We start from the raw sequence: 27,817 nt of genomic DNA on the forward strand, positions 1-27,817 counted from the left end.
GTTGAAGTAAATACCATTAGTTAGCATGATTTAGAGTCAGTACCTGGACGATATATAGTTAAGCTTACATTGCATCTAACTTTTGAACCCTTTGATTCATCTCCACCATGCACTCTAAACTATAAGCGATTGAAAAGTAGGCATGTTTTATTTTTCTTAGAATGGCGATCTCCCATGGAAATTGAATGTTTAGCACCTGATTTCTCAAAATTGGCAGTTTAAATTTTCCAGATTGTTGTCACACTTGCACACTTTACAGTTAAGTTGTTTATGCTAAAAAAAACAATTTAAAATTGCATTATTATTAAACAAACTTGAGATATGAAACCTTTTTTTGTACACCTATGCAAAGCATGTGTAATATTACACACGAGCAGAAAAATAGGCAGACCACTTGTACTGTTTGTCACATGCAAACATAGAGCTTAGTTCAAAATAAGGTGACATTCTAATGGATTCCTTCCTCCAACAGATTCCTCATCTTTGATATTCTATCTCCAGCTGAGATCTGGTGCATTGCACGCCGGTTGAGATGCATTGGCCAGTAAATATAAGCTGCAGAGCATCAGTGCTTTTTTGTCTGCACACTCAATACGCTTCATGAATGCCACTACGTGTTTTGCTTTTCTCTGTGGCAGGCCTTGGCTTACCAGGACTGGATGCTCTCCCATTCTGGCAAGGGTGCCGCGTGGCGTGCCAGCCTTCGTGGGTCCTGCCACTGCTGCCGCCCCCTTGCAGGTGCCACCGGCCATCTTTGACACACACATGAATTTTCATGTGTTTCTCGTCTTTACCTTCCGCTGCATTTGTATGTCCTCGCCTCGGGCGTCAGTTTCAAAGGGCATAATTCTAAGGGCTCTGACTTTATCCCTGTTTGCCCCTGTTAACACATGTGCGCACCAGGTCCATCTTGATATCCTCTTTTTGTATTTCCATATCCTCCCTGTCTCCAATTTACATCTCCTCCTTGCCTTGCCAATTCTTACTCTCCTTTCTCACCATTTCCAACCCTCTGCAGTATACCCTGCCCTCCTCCTTGCATCCCTTTTTATTACTATCACTCCAAATTCCTGTGCATTTCTCTGCTAGACCATCTTCCTCTTTTGCTTCCTGCTCTCGTAACTTCTCTAAACTTAACTCTTCACCCTCTTGCCATCTCTCCTCCTCCCCTTGTCTCTATCGGTCTCTCAAGCCTTTGTTTCGTTTACAACAAATGCTGCTCCACCCTTGATCTCTTCCATCGCCTTAACCTTCACTTCCTCTGTCTCACAGACACTTCGATTAATCCTTCTAATTTTATCACTCCTGCCTTTCACTGTCCTTCATCTCCTAACTTTACCCTCTTCCACACCTTTCTGGAATAGATGTAGGTGTAGGCATCCTATTTCACTCTTTTTGGACTCTTGCTTCCTCGCCTCCTACCTTTCCAGTCTTGCCCTCTTCGGAATATCAACTCGCAACTTTCTCGTCCCCTCTTTCACTCTCATTTTTTATCCCCTATAGACCTCCTGCCCCCTTACATTAATTTTATTAACTCTGCTTTTTCCCTCATCTTACTTGCCTCTTCAATCGCTCCTCTTTCTATAACCATGCTGTTCTCCAGCATGGGGTCTGGCATGGATTCACATGCTCATGAATTTTGCCTGTCGTCGGGCTGGCAATCCTCGGTAAAAGAAAAAACAGTTTCACTTAAGACTGTATTTCTCCTCTAAACCAATCACTGCCCTCTGGGTCATACTGCCCCATCCAATGACCCTCCCTAAGCCCTCCTCTGGCAGCCATCTTCAGTTTTTACCACACCCTTTAGTGTTGGGAGTCCTCGAGTTTGCTCTCCAAGCTATTTGCATGTTTTTTTGTGTTTTCGATGGAAAAGTTCTAGATTTGTTTCAGAGAAGCCTATGTGCTCTTTTCCTCATCTGCCAACAGCAGGGATCCGTTGTCGGTGAAGTCCTGCGCCCCTCAAGGGTGAAGATCATCAAAGATTCTACAAGGCCTTGGGGCCTACTTCGCGCCTTCTGACCATGACGGAGGAGGAGAAGGGAAGGTCTCTCTTCAGCCCCTGCACCAAATGCGGGCTACGGAATGTGTTTGGGGAGGACAAGCACCTGCAATGCCTCTACTGCCTGCACCCGGACCACAAGGACGTTAGAGTGCGAGAAATGCCTCGGTTTCTCTAAGAAAACAACGAAGTACAGGCGTAGTAGACTGGAGGCATGGCTTAACGCCAAGGCCTCTGACCCGTGCTCCAAGCAGGGTCCTGACTCACCCAGGACCGGGCAGTCCGAGGAGCGGTCTTCTAAGTCCTTTGAGGGCGCCTCATCCGTGGGTGCCCAGGATAAGGCCTAGTGCCACAAGCCTGAGTCCACCGGGTTCGCAGCGAAAGCGGGTCCCAAAGTAGATAGGGCGTGATCAGCATCACATTCGGCCTCCATTGCTAGCCTACCGTCAAGCTCCTCAAGCTTCCTCCATCAAGGAAGTCATCTACCCTGGCTAAACATTGTGAGTGTTAGGCAAAGTTTGTATGCAGTACCATTAGGGTGTACTACAACAACTCTGACTACAGGTAATAGGAAAGCCAACCTTTCCTATAAGCTTGTACTACACAGTTTGGTAGCGTGTTGTGCAGCCAGGCTTATCTCAAGAGGGGTCAATGTGAGCTGTAGGGGAGTTACACAGAGATTCACAGTGACAAGTATTCAAATAAAGACTTACACACAAGGTTTCCTGAATAAACAATTATTAATTTATCAGTCAGTTAGAATAAGCCTTCTTCAGAAGGGAGCAATATAAAAAGCAACGCACAAATATACTTCAACACTATACGCTCTTAGTTTCTAAATCAGTAAAGACCCTTTTGGGATGGTGGCCTACAGACACAACCTACACCCTCAGGTGACTTCAATAGCTAGGGTGCTGGGGACATTAATATCTTACTGTTTGCATTTCGAATACTGTTAGAAGTTGGTAAAAGGAAAAGGTTATTGGAACTTTTGGATCCCCTAAGCAGAGTCATTCAGTATAACAGGCTAGGCCAAAGTCAATGGGCAAAAGTCTTATATAGGATGAAGCACCTCTGGTAGGTAAGTAGAAAAGTCTTTGCGCAATGTTTTAGAAGTCTTTGAAGAAAAGAAGAATCAAATGTAGGGCCACAAGCTGATTAGACTTGAGTGGTAGAAGATGCAAGCAACTCTAGAATGAGATGTAAGTTCTTTCAGACTTTACAGTACCTTTGTATTGAAAAAAAGTGCAGCAGATGATTTCTGTTCCTGAGCAGCTATGCGGATCTCACTGTTCCTGGGCCTCAGTCATGGGGACAAGAGGGAGGACTGCTGGGGACTGCTGCACTGCAAAGGGACGGTCACCACTCGCAACCAGCACTGGTTGCGAGTGGGGACTACTCCTCGGGACTACTGCAAATAGCAACACAGCGGTTCCTGGCTGTCGAGCTGGAGGGGGCTCCGGCTCGGTCAGTCCTGCTTCCTGGGAGTCCGGAGGATCTTCCTGGAGCTCTTGGCCAACTTAAAAGCAACGCACACAATCGGGTGTTCCTCTCCCTTGTGTTTCGGTTTCCAGCAGCAACTCTGTGGAAATTCAGCCAGCTGCGAGAAGGATGTCCAGGAGTTACTTTGGAGTTGATTGGTCCCACCAACTCAAGGGGAGAAGTCGACCTTGCAGAAGTTTCTCTGTCGATATGAAATTATAAGTTGCTCACTGTAGTGACTAACCTACTCTTAGTTCATAGTCCCCTTTCCTCCATACTGTATGGGCGTCCCTTCCAAGGGACGGGAGATAGAACCTTTTTCACCAGAAAAAACCTTCTTCCCCTTTAAATTTAGAGGCGTGTGGGGTGCGGCCCAGGGAGATTGCGCGGCCCTGACTCCAACCTCCGGCGCCACACCTCAGTCCCCATTCACGCGTTGACAATAGATTTAACATTGTCTAATGACACCACTATTATTATGGGGGTAGTTGATGGGACGTATGGAGGAAAGGGGACTAAGGCCTAAGAGTATGTTAGTCACTACAGTGAGTAACTTATAATTAATCTACGTCCCATCCCCTTTCCTCCATACTGTATGGGCGATTACAACTGAATGTAGCCCCAGGGTGGAGAGGAGACCCTCCTTAAGCAAATAGGTTCCTGAGAACCACCTGTCCGAAAGCCGCATCAGATCTAGAGCCGGCATCCAAACGGTAACGCTTGCAGAAAGCCGAGGGAGAGGCCCAAGTGGCCGCCCTGCTTATGACTTGCCATGGGACATGTCGCTGGAATGCGATGGCCGTTGCCTTGGCCCTGACTGTGTGGGCATGCATGTTGGCTGGGAGCGGCTTGTGCTGGCCCTCATATGATTCTTTGATGGCAGAGAGAAGCCTTAGAGGCCTGATAGCCTGGTCTTGAGCCTCCGAAAGTGACAAACAGGGCGTCCGATTTGAGGAAGCCCTTGGTCCTGTCCAAGTAGAATTTCAGGGCACGCCTGACATCCAGGCAGTGCAGCACTCTCTGTGCTTCGTCCTTGGGATCGGGAAAAAATGTAGGAAGACCTATTTCCTCGTTCAAGTGGAAAGCAGATGGTACCTTGTGCGGAAATGCCGGGTGTGTCAGCAGGACTACCTTGTCCTTGTGAAAGGTAGTATATGGTTCCGAGGTGACTAGCGCCTGGATTTCGCTGACTCTAAGAGCCGAGGTGAGGCCGACTAGTGAGCACATCGTCCAAGGTGCATTCCAGGGGGTCAATTCCCTTGGAGTCTGCCCAGTGGCAGAATCTGGTCCGTTTACTTTTGTACTGGCGCCTGGTAGTCTTGCTCCTGGCGCCCTGTATGATCTCCAGATTGGCCTGTGAGAGGCTGAGGTGCTGCAATGTTACCTGCTCAGGTACCACGCTGTGAGGGCTAGTTTCCCTGGCGTAGGGTGGATGACTCTGCCCCTTGCTGTGCCAGAGGATGTGCTGGGCCCGTTGGGGATGTGAATCGGGAGAACTTCAGAGAGACTAAGCAGCTCCGAAAACCATGGCCTGACCATGGAGCTATTAGAATGATGAGTAGTTGGCGAGGCTCCTTGATCCTGCAAATTACTCTGTGAATCAGGGGCGTGGGCGGAAAGGCGTAGACTTTCATGCCGGTCCATTGGAGGTGAAATGCGTCGCCCAGAGAGCCGAGGCCCTGACCTTGCCAGGATGTGAACTGGGGACACTTCTTGCTCTGCCAGGTGGCAAAGAGATCCACCTGGGGGTGACCCCACCTGTTGAAGATATCCTGAATAACAAGGTAATTTAGCTGCCACTCGTAATTGTCCGCTCCTAGCCTGCTGAGCCTGTCCGCTTCCAGGTTGGATTACCCCGGGCGGTGGACTGCCGTGAGGTAAGTGTCGTTTTCCAGGGCCCACTCCCACATGCTGATCGCCAGTCTGCACAGAGGAGGGGATCTGGTGCCTCCCTGCTTGTTGACGTAGTACATGCTGGTCGAGTTGTCCGTCTGAATGAGGACTACCTTGCCCCTGAGAAGTGGTAGGAATGCCTTGTGCGCCAGCCAGATGGCGTTCAATTGGCTAGAGCTGATGTGGTATTCCCGCTCCTGACGGATCCAGGTGCCGTGGACTGAGAGATCGTCCAGGGTGGCTCCCCAGCCCTCGAGAGAGGAATCCGTGGTGATGGTGGCCTGCGGAGTTCGCGGTCGGAAGGGTTTGCCCATCCGTAGGTTGCAGCCTCTGGACCACCAAGTTAGGTCTGGGTGGAGAGATGGAGGAACGTTGATCATCTCGGATTGAGAGCGCCGCTCCTGGTTCCATGAAGCCGCAAAGTGCAGCTGAATCCTCCTCATCCTTAGTCTCGTGTGGGTGGCTGATAATAGTACCACTGCCATTAGACCCAGGAGATGTTGGTACCACCATGCCGAGGTCACTTCTCTCAGGAAGTTGGTGGTGGCCCTATTGATAGCCGAGATTTTTCCCTCTGAAGGAAATACCTTCTGGAGCACGTGTCTCAGATGAGGCCCAAAAATATCAGTCTGCGTGGGTTGCAGCTGCAACTTCTTGAGATTGAGCGAAAACCGCAGATTGTGCAGAGTGTTCATAAGGGCATGGGAAGAGTGGTGAACCACTTCGTAGATGTAGCCCTGATGAGCCAGTCATCGAGGTATGGGTAGATGTGGAGGCCCTGCGCTCTGAGGAGGGCCGCAACTGGATTCATGAGCCTGGTGAAGACCCTGGGGGCCGAGTTGAGGCCGAACAGAAGGACCTTGTACTGAAAATAGTAGCCCATGATCCTGAACTGAAGGAAAGAACGATGGGGCTGCCAAATAGGGATGTGCAGGTACGTGTCCTTCAGGCAGGTCCAGGGAGCACATCCAGTCTCCATTGTCCAATGTTTCCGCTAGAAAAGCTGGCGTAACCATCTTCAGGGGTAAGGAGAGGTTGACGGTGGAAAGGTCCAGCACAACTCTCAGGCCCGCCTGGTTCTTCTTCTGAAATCCTGTGAAAATCCTGTAGTAAAAGCCAAAGCCTTTCTGGGAGGCTGGGACTTCCTCCACTGCCTGGCTCTCTACGAGCGACCGGATCTCCGCCAAAAGAGTTGCTCTCCCAACCTGTGGGAGGGGCGGGGAGGAGAGACTGGGATAGGGAGGCAGTACCCCCTGGATACCACGGAGAGGATCCAGGGGTCTACAACATTCTGGCACCAGAAATGTGCATGGAGAGCAAGCCTGCCCCCCACTGGAGAAACGTGGACCTGAAGGGGCGCGTCATACCTTCTCTCCCTCGGAGGCTGTCGCGGAGGAGGGGGACTGGAAAAAAACCCTTACCCCCCTTTTTGTTGCTTGCACCGGCTCTGAGACAGCGAGTGGTCAGGATGCCTGGATCTACGCTCCTGGAAGCCTCGGAACCCTCCGTATGTACGACCCCTCTCTGAGCGCTGCTGAGATTTGGTGTACGATTTGGGTGTGGTCTTTGTAAGGATGGATAAAGACTTGGCCGTTTGTGAGCTGTTTTTCTTCTTTTCCAGCTCTTTGTCCGTGGAGGAGTGGAAAAGTTCCCCGCCCCCTCGAACGGACGATCTAATATGCGTTCCTGGACGTCCAGGTTGAATTTTGTTGGCCGGAGCCATTCTGTCCTTCTCATGTCCGTGGCGATACAGATGCCACGGCCAGAGGTGTCAATATGGGCCACAGTGGATTGCATGAGATCATGCACCACCAGCTTGGCCTCGGCTAGCCTCGCCTTAAGGGCGTGATTGGCTCTGGGTGGGGAGTTCCAGTAGGAAGTACGCAATTTCCCACCATAATCTTTGGTTGGCGGCAGACAGCTTTGCATCTGCGTTGACCTGACGAAGATGTAAGGACGCGATGGAATAGAGTTTCTTGCCAAACGCCTCCAGGATCTTCTCCTTCTTGCCTAGCAGCGCCGCAGAGTAGGAGGCTGTTGGCGACTGAGGCTTGGAGTATAGTGATGCTGCAGCAATCACTGAGGAGTGTGGCTGAGGATGGCCCGAGGAATGTATCCCCCTCAATATGCCTGTACTTGGCGCCGATTGATCGGCTGGGCTGAGTGGGGTTTGAGCCAGCCCTTCCTGGCCATGGAAACTACATCGGTCTGCATAGGAATCCTGGATTTGGCAGAAGGGCATTGTGAGGACTTCCGCCAGAACCCCCTCTCCCGGCTGCTCAACCTCTTGGGATAGGCCCAGATACTCCACCAGCCCAGCAAGACGTTTGTGGAAGGCCCTGGCTGAGGATGGCTTGTCCGCATCCACCTCTTCATCCGTATCCTGCAGATCTGGGGGATCCTGTGGAGGTGGAGGAGGAGGAGGAGGAGGATTAGTAGGTGCTGGAGGCTGGGGTACAGGGGCTGCGGTCGGAGGCTGAGGAGGCGGCAGAAGCTGGTACGGAACCGCCTGAGAAGTCGGCTGGGGAGCCGGAGGAGGCGGCTGTGCCAGGGCCTGGGAAGCTGGCGGAGGCGTCTGTGCTGATGCTAGCATTGCAGGGAGGATTTCCCTGATGGTGTCTTTGAGGATACCCCCCATCCTAGATGACTTAATGAGGCAGAGGAACCTCTTGAAGAAGACCTCTTCACTGGCCGAAGAGGTGGCAGGGGGTGCTGACGGGGTAGCAGGGAGCTGCTGGAGCCGCTGCGTACCCTGCCATATGGAAAGCTGCCCTGCGCAAAAGGCCACGTACCTGGTTGAGGCCAGTCACACCTTTTTTTTTTTATAAAAAGATTTGTATTAATTTTATTCAAACCAAACAACAATACAAACCAAACACAAAGTGCAATTTACAACAGTTCCATTATTCACCAATTAAACTTGGTCACTGCTTCACCCATCCCACCCCCTCTTTATGAGCCTATTTGTTCCTCGCGTTCCGTATCTGCTGCACGTGGCAGGGTCTCGCTTCCCTCGGATTCTGTCGGATCCGATATTGCTCCAAACAGTTCTGCTATTAATAATATCCATGCCATCAGGGTACCCGCTTCTTCCTCCTCCCTTATGCTGCTCGCCTCTTGCCATACCATCGTTTCAGCCTCCGCCCATTTCTGCAACTCCTTCCACCATACCTCCACCTGTGGCTTGTGACACGTCTTCCATCCCATGACAATCCTACGTTTTGCAAGCACATATGCCAAATCTTTTAGTTTCCCAACATGTTTAAGTTTCCGTGATCTGGGGAACCCTCCCAGCAAGCAGGCCCAAGCCGTGTTTATGATGATCACGACTCCCTTCACCGCTAGTTTTTGTGCCACTTCACCCCAGAAACACTCAATTACTGGGCATGACCAAAACATGTGTGTCATGTCAGCGTTTTTCTTGTCCCATTTGGGACACGCCTTTCGCCCAGCATTTTCGAACTTAGATATCCTCAGAGGAGTCATGTATGCTCTATGCATTATATACAACTGTATTTGTTTTAGTCTAGCATTTCTTGACACCTTCTTGTGGTATCCCAGGGCATGTTCCCACATCCCATCCTCTATCGGGGCTCCTACTTCCGCTTCCCAGTCTAGTCTCAATTGTGTCAGCTCCTTTCCGACCTTGGTCATCACCATCTCATACGATCTAGAAATCTCATGCCCCCCTTCCGATATGTCATATATTGCCGCAATGATAGCATCTGGTTCTTCTGCCAATACTGTTTCAGGCCATGTTTTCCGAATTTTCTGTACCATTCTATGATACGTAACATATTGGCCCGTATGTAATCCCGCCTCTTCCCAAAGTCCTTCGAAATCCTTAATGGTCCCCTCTTGCCAAATGTCCCCTAATGTTACCAACCCCACCGATTCCCAGTAGGTCCTGATAATCACCCTCAGCTGCTTATCTCCCCCTGCCAATGCAACCAGCTGTACCTGCGGGGAGCATAGGAATGGGTCCTCCATCATCCGGCATGCTCGACGCCACATTTTCCACGCGAGCATCATCATCCCAGGGCGCTCATTCATTTCTGACTCAGACAGCCAGATAATTTCCTTTAAGTAAAACGGGGCAGAATCATGCCCAAACAACCTTAGTTCAGGGGTCGCTTCATCAGAGAGCCATTTGGCCACATATTGCAGCTGGCTTGCTACATAATAGACCTCAAAATTAGGCAGTTTGATCCCCCCCTTTTCATAGAAGTTCTGCAACTTCCATAGCGCGACTCTGTTCCGGGTACCATGCCACAGGAAGTCCCTACACATACTGTTCAGTTTAGCAAAAAAATTCTTGGGTATCATGTATGGAATATTACTAAAATAATGTAGAAGCCTAAGTAGGACCACCATCTTAAGCATTGCCCCTCGTCCCATCATTGCTAGGGGCAACTTCTCCCAGAACTTCATGCATTTCCCGATTTTCTCAATGGCTATCTCGGTGTTGTGCCTATGTTCCTCTTCTGCGTGTGGTACACATCTATTCCAAGGTAACGGAAAGAACTAACCGCCCATGGTATTTGTAACACCGGTAACCTTTTCACAGGGGTTCCCTTATAGCTACCCAGCAGGAAACTGCTAGATTTTTGAGGATTCACTGCTATTCCGGACAGCCCCGCATACCTCTCCATCACTTCCAGGATATACTGGAGATTTTCTTCCGGGTATTTCAAGTATAATAACAAATCATCCGCATATAAGGATATCTGGTGTCTCCCTCCTCCCCTCAATACCTATTGTATCATATTGTTGCCTGAGGTATATCGCTAGGGGCTCCAGGGCTAGAATGTAAAGCATCAGGGACCAAGGGCACCCCTGCCTGGTGCCTCTACTAAGTTGCCACCTCTCAGATATCACTGATCCTGTTCGAACTCTGGCTAGCGGCTCACTGTATAGCATCTTCGCCCACCTGATGTAACCGGGCCCCACTCTGTACCCTCCCAGAGCCGCCAGCCGCTATGGCCACTTAACCGAGTTGAAAGCTTTTACCGCTTCTAAAGACACAATCGCCATTTCGCCTTCAATCCTACCACCCCATTTGACCACCCGGTGGAGTCGCCTGTGGTTGTGAGTTATGTTCCTATTCGGGACATAGCCCGGTTGGTCTGGGTGTATCAATTTGCTAATTACTCTTCGCAATGTGTTTGCCAGGACAGCCGTCAATATCTTGCTGTCCTGGTTAAGCATCGACAAAGGTCTGTAAGAGCCACAGCTATGCCCCGGTTTGTTAGGTTTGGGAAGCGGTATTATGATCGCCTCTCTGAGCAACTCCGGCAACCGTCCCACCTCAAACACTTCATTAAGCATTTCTAACATTGGGGGGAGCACTTCCTCTCTATATACTTTATAAAATTCACTAGGGAACCCATCAGCCCCTGGGGTCTTACTGGTAAGCAACTGCTTCACCACTTCTTCTAACTCCTCCAAAGTAATTGGTGCATCAAGCTCGTCTCTTTCCTCTCCACTTATCTTGGGCAGTCCTATATCTTCTATTGTTTCGGTTATCTCCTCATGGCTGCCTCCCTCCTTATATCCGTATAGCAGCCTATAGTAATCCGCAAACTCCTTGTTGACTCCATCTTGGGTGTCCGCTACCCCACCATCTTCCCTCGTTATCATTCTGATCGGTGGTCTAGGCGTTTCGCTCTTGTATAGCCACGCTAAGAGCCATCCTGTTTTATCCCCTCCCGCATGCTGTCTCCCTATATACTTTTTGTAATTAAGGTTGCAGAGCCTTTCCCAGTGTTCCGTACACTTCTGCCGTAGCTTAAGTACTAGCTCCATGTCCACGCTTCTACTTTTTAATGCTCTTTCTAGTTCTTCTTCTGCTCTTTGTAGGTCAGCCAGGACCCCGCCCTGCAGGCCCTTTGACTTAGCTATGGCAACCCCCCGTATCACTACCTTAAAGGCTTCCCACAATGTACCCGCCGAGTCAACACTACCAGTATTCACCTCGAAGTAGTTAGTAATCTCTTCTCTTATGTCTTCTCTAAAGACTGGGTCTTTGAGCACCTCTGCTTGGAGGCGCCATGTCGGAATCCGCGCCCTCGGGGGGGCAGTATTTCCACCCGAGAACCAGAGGCGAGTGATCCGAGAGGACCCTCGCCTTATATTCTATCTGAGTAATCTCTGTCATTACATCTGGCATGGCAAAGACATAATCAAGTCTTGTAAGCAGCTGCTGCGGGGCGGAGTAGTGCGAATATTGCTTCTCTTGGGGGTATTTTGTTCTCCACACATCTGCCAAGCCAAAATCATCTAGCAGCGTCTGTACTGCTTTAGCCGCTGTGGGGGGCCTATCAATCCTGCCATCTGATCTGTCTACCTTGGGGTTCATTACACAATTAAAATCCCTGCCCCAGATCACCGCACTACCCACACACATACTAAGGTTGGTGCACAGAGTTCTGAAATATGCCGTATTTTGATTGGGGGCATATGTATTTACAATGCTTACCTCTTTATTCTCCACCAGCCCCCCAATATGACCATCCTCCCATCCATCTCCACCACTTCCTGTAATAGTTGGAACGTGATGTGCGGCGCCACCCAGATAAGCACTCCTCTAGCATAGGCATAGTATGACGAGCCCACCACAACCCCTTTCCATTTCTTCCCTACCAACTCCATCTTTTCCCGCGTCAGATGCGTCTCCTGCAACAGTGCAATATCTTTCTTGTGCCTTCTAAGATACAACATGACCTTATTCTTTTTCAAATAGCTGTTAAGTCCCCTGACATTCCACGTGATTATTTTAAGATCGCCCATGTCTCGTTAATACTCCTCTCCCTTACCTCCAGCCGATCCCTCCCTCCTGCGCAATACAAATACAACCATCTGGCTCTTCTATGTAGGCTCATGTTCGAACTTAAACTCCCCATAACTATATACACACCAAACTCCCCGCCTCCCTTCCCTCCCCCTCCCAGCCCTTCCCCAACAACACCCTCCCCAACTGTTGCCCAGCTCCATTCCTGGATCTCAGGCACCCCCACATCTAGTCCTGTCCAGCACAAGCCTATGCTCAGGGCACAGTAGGATGAAGCCGCCCTAATAGCCACTCTACTACTAATATTTTGGGGTGGGTTGCTTCCATCCTGTTGCCCCTATTTTCATGTTTATTACGCTTTATGTTAATGCTATGCAGCTCCCACTTGCATTTTACCCACTATATTTCAGTCCATGCCGAGCACAAGGCCCGGAAGCTATACATTGTCCATCCGGTCTCACTTTTCCCAATATAACCAGGGTCACCCTCCCACTTACCCCCTCAATGTCCGTGGCACAAACTCTTCAGTCATCATGCTCCTGCCGGTCGCGGTCCGCCTCTTGTTCCGGGCAACCCTGCAGGTCCAGCCATGACACCATCTCTTCTGGAGTGTCAAAGAAAAGCGCTCTGCTCTTATGTAGCACCTTCAGCTTCGCCAGGTACAGGAGCACGCAGCTTCCTTTTGACGGCCACGTAGCTGTACCTCTGCCTCTGCACCAGCATTGTGTAATCCGGGTATGCCGTGATGTTGGTGGATGCTCTCTCTATTGGTTCACCTTTACGAAAATATTCCAGGATCTTCTCTCTGTCTTTATAGTTCAAGATCCTTGCGATGATCGATCTCGGCAGAGCCCCAGGACGTGGTTTACTCATTAAGGCGCGATGCGCCCGCTCCACCGTGAACCCCTATGAGAGCTTGTCTGCCCCTATCTCCTGGAGGATCATGTTCTCCACGTAGTTTGTGGGGTCCTGGCCCTCCTCCCCCTCCGGCAGGCCGACCACTCGTATGTTATTTCTTCTCGCCCTCTCTTCCGCTTCTTCCACTCGATTTTCAAGATTGGCAACCTGCTGTTTAGCACATGGACCTCTTTTGCATTATTCGCGCAGACATCTGTATTGGTCTTCACTGCGCTTTCCAGACCACTCGTTCTCTCTGCCAGCGCTCTGACGTCTTATCGTAGCAGGGTAAGTTCAGTTCCTACCGCATCAATTTTGTTCTCTAGGGCTGTTCGTAGGTCTGCCATTGCCGAGCACCATTTGGTGCTCAACTCCGTTATAGCCTCCAGGATCTGATGCTTGTCTCCTTCTGGGGCTTCTTCCGCAGGAGTCGTGGCCATGCTCTTTGCCGATGTTCCAGGGGTCCTCTGCGTTTTCGCAAAGACCTCCATTGTAGGTTGTTTGATCTTGGCTCTTAGTCCTTTCACCGACATAGCGCCACCCTTCTCACGTCTCTGGCTCTGGCTCAGGGCTGTTGTTGTGACACTTCCAGTTCCTTCAGTCGTTGGGGTTGCTATCTTCCAACTTACATTTGCTATGGCGCATAAAATTGTTATTCAGGTGGATTGTAGCCTCCCACGTTTTACTTTCCACATATAATTCTTGTTGGCGCACATGTCCACTGACATCTCCCCCTGTGGTCAGGTTGCCTAGGCACATGTGATGTAAGCAGGGTTTGGGTGCCCTTTTGAGGTAGTATTAAGCACACTCACTTGTTGGTTCTTGGTTCACCCTCAATAGCCACCTTGTGCCACTTTAAGGGGTACGTTAGTGTTGCACTACACAGGTCATCCAGGGCCTCCCAGGTCGTTTCCCTGTAAGTGTTTGGTTGGATCCACATCTGACTTTAAGCACCGTCTCTTGCCATGCGCCCTGCGCATCTACCGGCTTACTCGTATGGCAATGTGCATACGCGGGCCTGATGTAAGTCTGATCATCTGGCGGCAGCTCTCCGTGTACAATTTGGTTCAGTTGAGCTCAGTACCACGGTGTCTTTGGCCTGCAGCGCCCGCCCCAAGCACTTCCGACCCGCTCCTCGGGTCACAGCATATATTTGCGCTACAGCGGCTTACGTACTGCAGAGCCCAGAAGCTCCTAATGTCCACAGCGCCGCCCGACGTCCACACAGCTTGCACCAATGTAATCCGCTGCCATCAGCATTGTTAAGGGCTTTCTGCTCGCAAGCACATACAACTTCTACTCAGTGCCAGAGCCCGCTCCTCTCATATCATGTCCCACGTATTGCAAGCATGGCTACCTTTCTGAGCAGCTGGGAGCCGCGTCTGCATATTGCGCCCCTCTGCTTTCATTGTATCCATTCAGGAACGATCCTTGTGTTAGTTTTCAAGAGCGCCGCCTCGTCAGTTCAAGACAGAGAGATACTATTTAATGTTGGCTGCTGGCGGTCGATGTCTTCCCGCTCCGCTTGAGCGGCAGGATCCGGCTGCCTCTGCATACAAGTATGAGCCACCATAGTCCTCGGAGCCTATCTCGTTAATCTTGCAGCAATATCCAACCGCTACAATCATTTGGGCCTGGGAGGGTTAATCTATTAGCACGGTCCTATTCAGGAGTGCAGTGCTTCCCCATAGGCAGTCGTCTGTAGAACGCTCCGTGCAGTTCAGAGGAATACATTTTGTTTCCAGGCTGCGACAACACTTCCTTTGTTCGCAGCCATTTTGGCAACAAAGTATCCTCACGGCCGCTCTTAACAAAGTCTGTTTATCTTTTGATCCACGAGCACGAATGACTCCCTCTTCAGGATTCCCACACTGCATATGTTCCGACGCTCGACCCTTCAATTTCCAGGCACTGCATCATTTTTCAAAGCGTAATTCAGCAAATTAAAGTCGGATCAACAGGAGCCCAGCACAAAGCACATCCTAGTCCATGGCTAGTTAGCCACGCCCCCTCGAGGCCAGTCACACCTTGACACTCGTTCTTCGCCGAATTCCTGGAATGGCGTCGGACGGGTGCCTGTGTCTGGCGCTGCAGCATTTTTTGTCGAGCTGCCTGCCACGTGATTGCAACGTGTGTTGCTCAGCCCGCTGGGCCCGGCCTCGTCCAAGACTCTTGCGTGTGCATCACGAGGCCTACCCTGTTCCTCGGGCCTAGGCCCAGTAGGTGTGGCACCCTCGACCCAGGGTTCAGTAGAGCTGCGTTTAGGCGTAGCCCCTCGGCCATGGTCCCAGTACAAGGCCGGAGCCCCTCGGGTAAAGACCCGGTAAAAGAACCGTCTGGTCCCGCAACACTGTCACCAGAAGGATCCGAGGATCACTCGGCCCTGAGGCCGGTAGCTGCGGCAGCCTTGGTGCACGTGCTGGTAGAACGACTTGAGCGGTGCCTTCCGCGCGGGAGAATCCCTGGGAAGGAGTCTCCCTTGCGGAGTGCGATGGAGAATATCGGTCCTACCTTGGGCTTGGTTCGATGTTTCACGATGTTCTTGAGGTCCTCTGGAGGCGACTTCTGGAAGAGCTCCCTCCACCTGGCAAGTCTGCTTCAGCGCTGTCGAGGACAGCGAGCCACACGCTGAACAAGCTTGCCAACTGTGGTCTGGGCCAAGGCAACGTAGGCAGAGGGCGTGGGGGGGTCTGAAGTTGGGAAGAGCCCGTTGCAGGCTGGACACCTGCTGAATTCTGTAGAAGTCGACATGCGCCGGGAGGAGCGTGATGCCTGAGGACCAAGTACTTGAATGACAGACAAAAAAGAAGACCGAGAGAAGAAATATCTGCACGTGGAATTACATGGCCGAAGCCAAACCCAAGAGCGCTGATGAATTCAGCCCGTTCCCGTCGACGCAGAAAAGGGGATTGAGGTGTGGCGCCAGAGGGCAGAGTCAGGGCAGCGCATGCTCCCTGGGCCGCAACCCTGCACCTCTAAATTTAAAAGGGAAGAAGGTTTTCTCTGGTGAAAAAGGTTCTCTCTCCTGTCCCTTGGAAGGGACACCCACACAGTATGGAAGAAAGGGGACGGGACGTAAGAGTATTTGGAGTTTCAGCACAGCAGCAGGGCTTCACCTGGCAAACCAACGGTCCAGGAGTTTCAGCAGGCATCATGTCACAATATTCAAATCTGCTATTGCCACTTCAACAGTATTCTACACTGCGTTCAAAAAACGTATACAATGCCTCAACAATACATACAGTGACTATACGATTATTGGTGTCATGCTTCTTTGTAATCTGCAAATTGCAGTTTATATACATATTTGTGCAATCCATATGCCAGTGTCACAATCTTGAGTGCATAGCCGTATTATTCTGCGGTGGTTGTGGCCAGGCCCTAGACTGTTGGGTGTATGGCCTATGGCATCTGGCCATGCACCCAAGAGTCTAGGGACTGGCCACAACCACTGTAGCATAATGCAGCCATGCACCCGAGAATCTGAAAGACTTCCCTGTGCCACTGCACTGAAGGTGCCGTGTGACACAATGTAAAAGATGATGCCTATGGAGTTTGTCAGACTCCTTAACAAAAAGAAACACAACGCTCAGAAATCACATTAAAATACATGAGAGAGTGGGGAAAAAGGGTCTCACTCTCTCCAGGTAAAAAAATCAAGTCCTCAAACCTAGGAGGTCTCGTCCACGGACAACGAAGATCAGGAGTTCTTACGTATGGTCCACAAGGACATAGAAGATGACGGCGCATGGCCTAGGTTTCCTGTTCTGCCTTCTCAGCTGAGGTACACTGCCTTGGATATTCTGTCAACTCTACACACCTTGGTGTCAGAGAAACAGATGAGGATGCCTCTGGCTGCGGTACCTGTGGTCCCCCAGGTCCCTGATCAGCCTCCAGTGAAGAAGAGGAAACGTCATCCGATGCCCCTATTTCAACCTCCTCCACCACATCGGGCCCCTTCTCCGCCAGCAGACCCAGATAAAGGTATAGGAACCCATCACGCCTCAAAACCGTTGTGTATAGGCATGTTATAAATGCCATATCCTATCATACGGCCACGCCGACGGATGACGACATCGTCGCAGCAGGCGGTGAATCGCCACATTTGGATGCTCCATTTAGGGTGTCCACCCCGGATGAGGTGGGATCGTTCCACTCCATGATCGCTAGGGCCTCTGAGCTATTCCAGCTAGTGCCCGAGGAAACCAAGAAGGAGGGCTTCTTGTATCAAAGGCGTAAGGCCAAGAGGAAGACGATCATGGCAGTGCCCCTTCTGGATGATATTTGGGAGGAGGGCCTGGCCCTCATGAAGAACCCTTGCATGGCTTCAGCCTAACGGGATAGGGTGGAGAAGAAATATAGGGTGCCGGACTCCACACCCAAGTGCCTGAGGTCGCAGCCCTTGCCGGATTCGGTGGTATCAGCGGCTGTGAGGAAACGGTCCGCCAACCCGTCTTCGTCATCTTCGGTCCCTCTGACAGCAAGGGGAAAAGGATGGATGCCATGGGAAAGAAGGTGATTTACACCTTAGCATCCACTATCAAGGCAGCCAACGCACTGGCGATCCTGGCCAGGTACGATAGGGAATTGTGGTAGAAGCTGGGGCTGATTCTGGATTTCCTTGCCGACGATAAGAAGATGGAGGCAATCACGCTCTTCCAGCTTCCAGGAAGGCGAAGTGGCGTCGGATCACACCATCACAGTGGCATTAGAGATCGCCGACACAGGGTTCAGGTAAATGGGGAACGGTATCTGCCTTCGTCGTCAAGGTTGGATGAAAGCCACGAATTTCCATCAGGAGGTCCAAGCGAAGGTGCTGGACATGCCATTAGACGGAGAGAATCTGTTTGGGAAGGTCGTTGACGAGTCCCTTCAGGCCATCAAGACTGACACGGAGACATCCCCCTCCCTGGGCACTCTGCAGCAGCACTGCTTGTCTTTTCCTTCCTCCAGGAGAAAGTCGAGCAGGTCTTCAAAAATGTTCTCCACGTTGTACCAACAGCCTTCCAGATCCTCAATGCTGGAAGCCTACAGAGACAGTTTCCAGGCCTACGGTAGTGGAGGACAGTGTCGCAGTTGCCAGCAGGGCAGGACACCAGCGCCGAAGCAAGCCTGAACTTACAGGGACGTCTGGCCCCCACTCGTGCACCCTGGTGGGAGGCCGGCTGACGAGGTTGGTCAGCGAGTGGAGAAAGATCACCAATGACAGATGGGTGCTGAACGCTCTTGCCCAAGGACACACCCTGGAGTTTAAACGCAGGTGTCCGTGAATCTCTCCTATTACCCGTCAGGAGCGGCACATCCCTCATATTCTGGAAGAGGTACGGCCATGCTACGAAAAAGTTACCACATACTTTCTGGTCAGAAATTAGACAGGGGGGTGGAGGCCCATCCGAGACCTACAATGTCTGAACAAATACCTAAAGTCCCAAAAGTTCATGATGGTCATATTGCAACACGTGCTCTGCCAACTGGAAAAAGGAGACTTCTTCTTATTGGACCTGTAGGACGCCTATTTCCATGTCGCCATTCACAATTAACATGAGAGGTTTCTAAGTTCCATGGTGCAGGGCCAGCACCACCAGTTCAAGGCCCTACCTTTCGGCTTGAAGTCGGTCCCCACAGTGTTCACGAAATGCCTGGCACCAGTGGTAGCCCATCTGCATCTACAGGGCATACACGTATACCCGTACCTGGATGACTGGCTGATTCGCGCCTGCTTGTCGGAGCTGGTTGACTGACACACAGACGACCGTCCGGCTACTGACGTATCTGGGATTCTCTGTCAACTATCCAAAGTCCTGCTTAACGCCATCACAGAGCATGCTGTTCCTAGGCGCCAGACTCAATATGGTGTCTTGCCTGGCATCGCCCTCAGAGGTGAGGCTAGCAGCCATTCAAGGAAAGGTGCAACAGCTGTTTTCGATGAAGATGGCCATAGTGCGGCCCATAAGTTGTTACTGGGCATGATGTCGTCCTGCATCTACCTCGCCTTGCTCTGCAGGTTGCAAATGCGACCTCTACAGGAATTCCTCAACGCCCGCTGGATACAGGTGTCTGGAAGTTTAACGACAAGATCTCTCTCAACAACGAGTTCTATGGGGCGTTAGGTAGTCACGAACACCATTGCAGACTCTCCCTCAGCAGGGAACTACGCTCCTGCCACCATTGGGAGCTTTGTCAGGATCAGGTGGACCGCCTATTAGTCAAAAGGGACAGGCCCCACATCGATCTATTTGCGGCGTCAGTGAACTCCCAAGTGCCAGAAGTTTGCCTGCAGATTCCACCAGCCGAGGAGCCTGGGGGACGCATTCTCCTTCCCATGGGAAGAGCTGTTTCTGTATGTGTTTCCTCCGTTCCCTCTCCTGCTACAAGTCATCATCACACTCAGTGTCCATGCAAGATGATACTCATCGCCCCGGTGTGGCCGTGGCATATTTGGTATCCAGAACATCTCATCCTGTCAGCGTTGCCTCCGGTCAAGCGGCCAGTGGTTCCGGATCTTCTCACCAGAGGAGGAGGTGCAATCCTTCATCACGCGCCTGGATCGCTGCACCTGAGGGCTCGGCTCATGCAGCCCTAGAGTTTGGAGGATATGAGTTGCCTGCGGACTGCTGGGAGGTCCTTGTCAGGGCATTGTTGACCTTGAAGTGTTATGGCCACACTGGAAGCGTTGCACTACGTGGTGCCGGTCTCAGAAGATTACCCCTCTGGGGGTTTCGGCCCTGCTGTCAAGGAGTTCCCCCCTTCTCACCTGAGTCTCTTCTTTACCGGCGTCCTTGAATGCTGCCTTCTTTCGGATGGAACGGGTTTTGAAGAAGGCGGCCCGTGTCTCTGCCGAATCCAGAATGCGTTCAGGTTTCCAAGAGGCCGAATCCAGGAATCCAGGAGGCAAAGTAAGTTCCAGGAATCCAGGAGGTAAGAAGAAGGGGGTGGGGTTCAAGGAAGGGAAAGCGGAATGGAAAGGAGAAGAACTGCGAGCTACGGAGCACACGTCTGGTCGCTACTTCGCAATAGCATTGAGACGCGCGGAGCCGCGGAAGGCGTGGTTTAGAAATAGAGGAAGGTTACGTCCAACGCATGGAGCGAGAAGGGAATGCGTTGGACGGCCATATTGGAAGTATTAATGTGTATAAGCCCGTTGTGACAGGGACCATGAGGCCCAAAAGGGGTGCACCCTGCAATTCATGACACCTGCAGATCCTTCCATACTTGCCATACTTGCCCAAGGCCGGACTGGCGTGCACCTCTTTCAAGGTACATTTGGCGGCTATCTCCCGCTACACCAGGTCTCCAGGAAGATCTTCAATTTGGTCCCACTGACTCGTCAAGGAATTTCTCAAAGGACTTTTTCGATCATTCCCGCTGGTGAAGGCTCCTACCCCAGTGTGGGAACACAACAAGGTTCTGACGAGGCTCATGGAGGCCCCCTCCGAGCCTGTGCATCAGGCCCCACTAAAGTTATTCTTGTGGAAAACGGCTTTCCTTGTGGTATCACTTCTGCCAGAAGGGTAGGTGAAATCCAGGCCCTATCCTGCAAGCGACCATACCGGAATGTCCACGAATCTATGATGGTGCTGCGTACGCACCCCTCTTTCATTTCTAAGGTTTTGTCAGAATTCCACCTCAACGAGCCTATGGTGTTACCTGTTTTTTTCCTGAAACCTTTGTCGCCGGCCGAAAGGGCCTTGCACTCGCTGGACGTTGCTTGTGCGCTGAAGTACTACATGACACGCAAGAAGAGTTTTCGGAAGACCTCACAACAGTTTGTGAACCTTTGGTCATGTGGACCATCGGAAGGCCTTCTCCAAGGCTTCCATTTCAAGGTGGCACTCCGGCTGCATCACACAGTCTTCAGTTGGCGAACCGACTGCTGCCCTGCCGTTCGAGAGTCGACTCTGCCAGAGCGATTGCTGAGGCGACGGCATTCCTGTCTGGTGTGCTCCTACTGGACATCTGCTGGACGGCTACGTGGAGGTCCACGCACACCTTCACAAAGTTCTACTGCGTCGACAGGGTTTCCCGGGACGAATCCAGAGTCAGCTAAGCAGTGCTACGCAACCTGTTTGCTTGAGGTGAGACTGTTCCGGGTGTGAGAAATAGTTGCTTCTGTTGAGCCCTGCCACCTCCCGTGGTTGGGTAATGTTGAACCGTTATTCGTGAGCATGTGAATCCATGCCAGACCCCATTCTGGAGAAGGTTTAAGTTACTTACCTGTAACTATTGTTCTCCAGCATGGGTCGCATGCAACCCCTCCCTCCGTCCCCTCTGCGGCTCTTTTTGGTCATACTGCTACTTTACGTGCTTACCAAATCTGAAGATGGCTGCCAGAGTATAGGGGCTTTGGGAGGGCACTGTCATTGGATGGGGCAGTATGGCCCAGAGGACAGTGATTGGTTTAGAGGAGAAATACAGTTTTAAGTGAAAGTCAAACTGCGTTTTCTTTTACCGAGGATTCCCAGCCTGGCGACGAGAATATTCATGAGCATGTGAATCCATGCCAGACCCATACTGGAAAATAATAATTGCGGGTAAGTAACTTAAAGCTTATCCCTTTACTAAAAAAAAAATTTAAAAAAAGAATCCCCCCCCCTTACCCCTCACTTTCATTTCAAGTTCTATTTTGAAGAGTAATATACAAAAGTAAAGCATAACTTCACATTGAAAGAAACAATAGATGAATTGAATTCTGCACAAAGCATTTCAAAGGAACACATGCAAGAAAATGTTGACTTCAGCAGCTTATCTACAATATTGTATTTGTTCACAGTAAATCACATGTTTAAAAATTATTCCTTCCAGTCATATGAAAGTATCCTGCAACCTCTATTGACCCCTTAACTGCTAAGGGTTTTTCTATCCAGTACTAATCCCTTTTTTGGACATTTTGGCATGCCAGCATTCAATCCTAAGCAACCTTTTTGTTTCTACAGATGTCCTGACCAAATTAGCACCCTTTTGTGTCCACACATAGGTCACAATGTCACCAGGATTTGTCGTGTTGTAGTGGGGTATGAAAAAGTCGGAAAAAGTGACAATTTGTGTAAAATGCCAATGAAATGAGGTACAGAAAGAGTTTTTTTCTGTAAATGCTATGAACAAAAGGTTTGCAGTTCTTTATTTGCCAACTTCCAAGCTTTCCAGAACAGATTGGCTTGAGCAAAGAAAATATCACTGTTTTACTGCTGGTTTTGTAAGAGGTGGTCCAATTTTCCTTCTTTTATTTTTTTTTTATCACACTGCAGTTGGCCTTGTGGGCAACCAACAGATTTAGGCGTGGGACGTCACAGCCACTAGACATACCTGAGAACCTCATACTTTTCTGAAAAAACACCCCTGGTAATCCATTGACACCTTTGCATGTATCCGACAAGAATATCTTACCAGAATGGAACAATGCATCTCCTATCTTCCTGCATGGTCACAGGTGTCTTGATGGAAATGGTACCTCGTGTGGGTGCACTGACCTGGGCTCAAACAGGAAAAGCTAAACCACTGGTACATCAAACGCTCTGGTAAGACGGGATCCATGCTGTTTGGCCTTGTGGACAGCTCACATATTTAGGCTTGGGACTTCACAGCCACGGAGGATATCAGGGGACTTTATACATTTCTGAAAAGAAGATACCTGTGGGAATATAAAGAAACCTTACTTGCATGAATCGGGCAAGGATTTCGTACCCAGAATGCCCAGGAAATCCAAAATGTAGGAAGAAATAACACCATTTTGAGACCTTTGCCACCGGGAAAGTACAGAAACACACAGGCAACAGTGCATGTCCTGCCTTCAAACTGGTGCCCCGATGAAAACTTTATCTCTGGCGTGGGTGCGCTGACCTAGGTGCAAAGGGCAAAGGCTAAACCAGTGGTTTACTCTGGGAAGATGAAACTCCAAGTACCAGAGGGTAATGTTGCCCCAAGGAAGCCAGCAGTTTGCTGAACGAGGCTGTCGGCTCTGACAGTGCATTGGAATCTCTAGTGCCCATCAATCAGCAGAAAAAGCAAAATCTCTACAACTTACCACAATCAAGAGAAGGAAGCACGCTGTGATGAATCCTGCAGATTCATCACTGAACCCCAGCCTTAAATCTCCCATGTGGCCAGGGGAAGGCAGCCGCTACCTGATCCTAACCCTGAGGGTGGCATCATGAAGGAGGATCAAAGGTGCTACTTAAGGGACTGTGAAATCTAGTCCAGAGGCCATGCACCCAACAGTCTACCCACTGGTTGAAGTACTGTAATAGTATGTGTAGAGAAGTGCACAGGGCCTCAGGTGGCTGGTTTATGTGTGTGGGTTGATGCCAGTGTGCAGATTGTTGGGTGCATGGCTGTACTATGCTGTGGTGATTGGGGACAGCTAGGCCATGCACCCAAGAGTCTGCCCAGTGGCTGCAAGTAATGTAATGGCATGTGTACAGAAGTGGGCAGTGTGTGTGGCAGGTGGCTTATTGGGCTGTCCCGAGATTTTTGGGTGTATGACAGTTTGTGCAGCAGGTGCAAGTAATGTAATTGTATGTGAACTGTTAGGCGAGCAGCTTATCTGGTGAGTACAGGCAGGCTTCATTAGGGTAGGGCAGTCTGCCCACTGGTTGAAGTACTGTAATAGTATGTTTAGAGAAGTGCCCAGGGCCTCAGGCGGCTGGCTTATTGCACTCAAGGGTTTGCTGACTGGTTGAAGTACTGCAATAGTATGTGTACAGAAGTGGACAACAGGACCTCGGGTGGCTGGCTTATGTGTGTGGGTTGTGGTCAGTGTGCAGATTGTATGGTGCATGGCTGTATACTGCTGTGGTGATTGTGGCCAGCTAGGCCATGCACCCAAGAGTCTGCCCAGTGGCTGGAAGAGTGTGCCCACTGGCTGCAAGTAGTGTAATAGTATGTGTAGGGAAGTGGATAGGGTGTGTGGCAGGTAGCTAATTGGACTGCCATGAGATTCTTTGGTGTATGAGTCTGTGCAGTGGGTAGGGCCTCAGGCGGCTGCCTTATGTGTGTGGGGTGTGGTCAGTGGGCAGATTTTTGGGTGCATGGCTGTATTCTGCTGCAGTGGTTGTGGCCAGGCCCTAGACTCTTGCAAGAATGTGACACTGGCATATGGATTGCAAAAATATGTGCATACAATGCAATTTGCTGATTACAAAGAAGCATGACACCAATAATCGTATACTCACTGTATGTATTGTTGAGGCTTTGTACGCATAATATTGTGGGATGTGGAAATGCAGGAAAAATCTTTGTTTCATTGTCTGATAAAAAAAAACAGACCATGTTAGGGTAGGTACTTCATAAGGTTGTATTGCATTACATTGTAGACATTTATGTACATTGTGGACCCTCATAATTAGTACTTCACAAGTACTATGCTTTAACCCCTTAAGCGCCAAGGACGAGATATCTCGTCATTGGAATTGCATGTGCAGTGCCAAGGACGAGATCGCTCGTCCTTTTTGGCACCTTGTTTTGAGCGATCCCTGCAAAGCAGGGATCGCTCAAAACTGTAATCCAACCCCCGGGTTATGTGAGGGGGACGTCCCCTCACATAACCGAAAAGCACATCGGCGTGAAACTGAAAGTAAAATCACTGCAGCAGCCATTTTCTCCCCTTTCCAACGATACCCATTGTGTGGCATTTCTGCTCACGGATCGGGCGCGGGGCACCAGATCCTTGAGCAGCAATGTCACAGCATCAATAGAGATCTGTTTGTGACGCAGGGGAGGGGGGGGCTGCTTACTAGGTAAGCACCCCCTTCCCCCCCGTGGCCCCAAAGCATGGGGCCACAGCGCTGGATATCCCTGGGGGCAGATGATCACTGCCCCCAGGGGTGAAAAGGGAAACAAACAAAAAAAAAGGCGAGGGAAGGTGGGAGGGGGTTTGGGGCCCATTAGGCCACCAGGGATATAGGAAAAAGTGGTGTCCTTGGAAAGGGGAGGTTCCAAGGACACCACGTATATGACGCATTGCTGGTCACGGATCAGCGCACAGAACGCTCGATCCGTGACCAGCAACCCACTGGACTACCATGGAAACATTTGTGATGTGGGGGGGACGGGGGCTACTTCAAGTAAGCAGCCCCCCCCCTCGGCCCCCAAATCATGGTGGCACATATGTGCACGACCCTACTGGCAGATGGCTGATCATCTGCCCCCAGGGAAGGGGGGCAAAGATAAAAAAAAAAATAATAATAAATAGAACGGGGATGGGGTGGGGGTGGGGGTGGGGGGCCTGGGATTTGTTTGCCCGCATGAAATGGTGGTGGCCCTCCCCCTCCCACACTAAGTGGAAAGGGTGGGCCACCCCTTGTAGCCCTCCCCAGGGGCAGATTTATGGCCCCAGGCAGGAGTACATGAGGTGGCCCCCCATCCAATTGCGGGGTGGTGGGGGGCTACCAGGAATTAGTGTGCAGACCCCCCAAAGGATGGGGCCTGCAGGTTAGGCCCCCCCTGGGGCAGATGGCTGATCATCATTCTGTACCCAGGGAAGGGGGCAAAACAAAAAACCAAAACAATGAAAATACGAAAAGGGAATTTTGGGTGGGATGAGGGGGGCCCTAGCCACCAGGGATATATTTTACAGAAATGGGGGGTGGCCCTCTCCCCCTCACCCCAAGGGGAAATGGGGGCACCCCTTATAGCCTTCCCTGGGGGCAGATATCTGCTCCTAGGAAGGGGCATCTGACTCCAGGGAGGGCTGCATGAGATGCCCCCCTCTTATCTGCCCCCAGGGATGACTGAATGAGATGCCCCCCCCTTGCATTTAGTGTGGGGGGGTTGAGGGTCACCCCCCAGTACATTCGAAAATTACCTGGCGGTTTAGGGTGACCCTCAGCCCGCCCTAAAGTGCAGTGTACCTTTTCCATTTTTTTGTTTATGAAACTTGCCTTTGCGCAGAGGGGCACATTGGTGTGCCAATCTGGCGCCGGGGTGCCCAAACCTTACTGCCCCACCCACTGGGGGGCCTGTCCCACCATTTTTGGGGGCCCTCTCCCCCACCCCAAATGGAGGGGTGTACCTCACGCAGCCGTTTGGAGGAGGCCCAGGGAGGCCTGCATGAGGTGCCCCCGCCACCCATTTGGGGCGATGTGGGAGAAGGCCCCCAAAAATGGTGGGACAGGCCCCCCAGTGGGTGGGGCAGTAAGGTTTGGGCACCCCAGGGCCAGATTGGCACATCAATGTGCCTCTCTGCACCAAGGGGAGTTGGGTTACCAAAGGAAAGAAAGAGAAATTGGTGGAACACTTTTTAGGGGGGCTGTGGGGCACCCCAAAGGGTCGGGAATTTTCTAATGGGGTGGGGCGTTGACCCCCTCCCTCCCACCTGCAATGGAGTGGGTGCCATGTCATGCAGCCCTCCCTGGGACCAGATATCTGCTCCCAGGGAGGGACGCCTGAGCCCAGGGAGGAGTGCAGGACAGCCCCCCCACTTATCTGCCCCCGAGGAGGGCTACATGAGATGTGCCACCCCTCCATTTAGGATGGGGTGGAGGGGTGCACCCCGCTTCACAATAGAAAATTACCTGGCGGTGTATGGGGCCCCTCTGCCCCCGCTAAAGGGCAGTCTGCCATTTTGAATTATTTTCTTTGTTTACTAAACTTGCCTTGGCGCAGAGGGGCACATTGGTGTGCCAATCTGGCTCCAGGGTGCCCAAACCTTACTGCTCCACCTACTGGGGGCCTGTCCCACCATTTTTGGGGGCCCTTTTCCCCCCACCCCAAATGGAGGGGGGGTGTACCTCACACCGCTGTTTGTAGGAGGCCCAGGGAGGCCTGCATGAGGTGCCCCTGCCATCCATTTGAGGTGAGGGGGGAGAGGGTCCTCAAAAATGGTGGGACAGGCCCCCAGTGGGTGGGGCAGTAAGGTTTGGGCACCCCGGGGCCAGATTGGCACATCAATGAGCCTCTGTGCACCAAGGGGAGTTGGGTTACCAAAGGAAAAAAGTGAAAATGGTGTAACGCTTTTTAGGGGGGCTGTGGGGCCCCCCAAAGGGTCTGGGAAGTTTCTAATGGGATGGGGCATTGCCCCCCCCCCCAGCCGCAATTAAGTGGGTGCCATGTCATGCAGCCCTCCCTGGGACCAGATATCTGCTCCTAGGAACGGACACCTGAGCCCACGGAGGAGTGCAGGACAGCCCCCCCTGGGGAGGGCAACATGACATGGGCCGCCCCTCCAATTTGGCCATGTGTGGATTCCCACAGGTGTCCTCTTTTGGGAAATGCATGGGGTTCCCAGTTTTGAAAAAGGTACCTCACATGTGTGGGTGCACCTACCGGGGGCACAAAAGGAAAAGTGTAACCCGCTGGTAACCCCAAGCCTTTCGCCACAGCACAATTTGTTCATGTGGGCAACCTACAGATTTGGGCCTAGGGTGTCGAAGCCAGCAAGGAAAACAGGGAACCCCATGCATTTCCCAAAAGAGGACACCCGTGGGAATCCACAGAGGTATGCCTTGCGCAAATTGCCCCAGTTTTGCCCCTGATAGCACAGCCTTCTGCTGCAATCCCTTGGGATTTTCGCTCACTTCATTATGGGGAAACTGACATGCCCTTAAAGACAGTTCGTACTGGGAGACTTTGTTTCCCTTAGTCGTTGTCCATGTTGCAACTTTTCTGCAACATGTTGCAAGTGCACAATGTACCTTACAGTACAGTGCACTTGGGTCTTCCTGTCATTTCTAAAGGCTGTAGATATTCTCAAAGGATTTTTTAGAAGTGCAGATGTGCCTTGGACGGCTGGTGACAGCTTATCTTTTCATGTATTCTTTTAC

The 27,817-nt window shown here is 51.1% G+C and overlaps 1 protein-coding gene across 1 annotated transcript in view; it reads left to right on the plus strand.

Moving 5' to 3' along the window:
* The window catches only part of DICER1 (dicer 1, ribonuclease III), a 2,611,056-nt gene that overhangs the window by 745,541 nt on the left and 1,837,698 nt on the right, over window positions 1-27,817 (plus strand). The window lies entirely within an intron of this gene.

Source organism: Ambystoma mexicanum, chromosome 14 (assembly GCF_040938575.1).
Source record: "Ambystoma mexicanum isolate Mex_15411 chromosome 14, UKY_AmexF1_1, whole genome shotgun sequence".
Lineage (NCBI taxonomy): Eukaryota > Metazoa > Chordata > Amphibia > Caudata > Ambystomatidae > Ambystoma > Ambystoma mexicanum.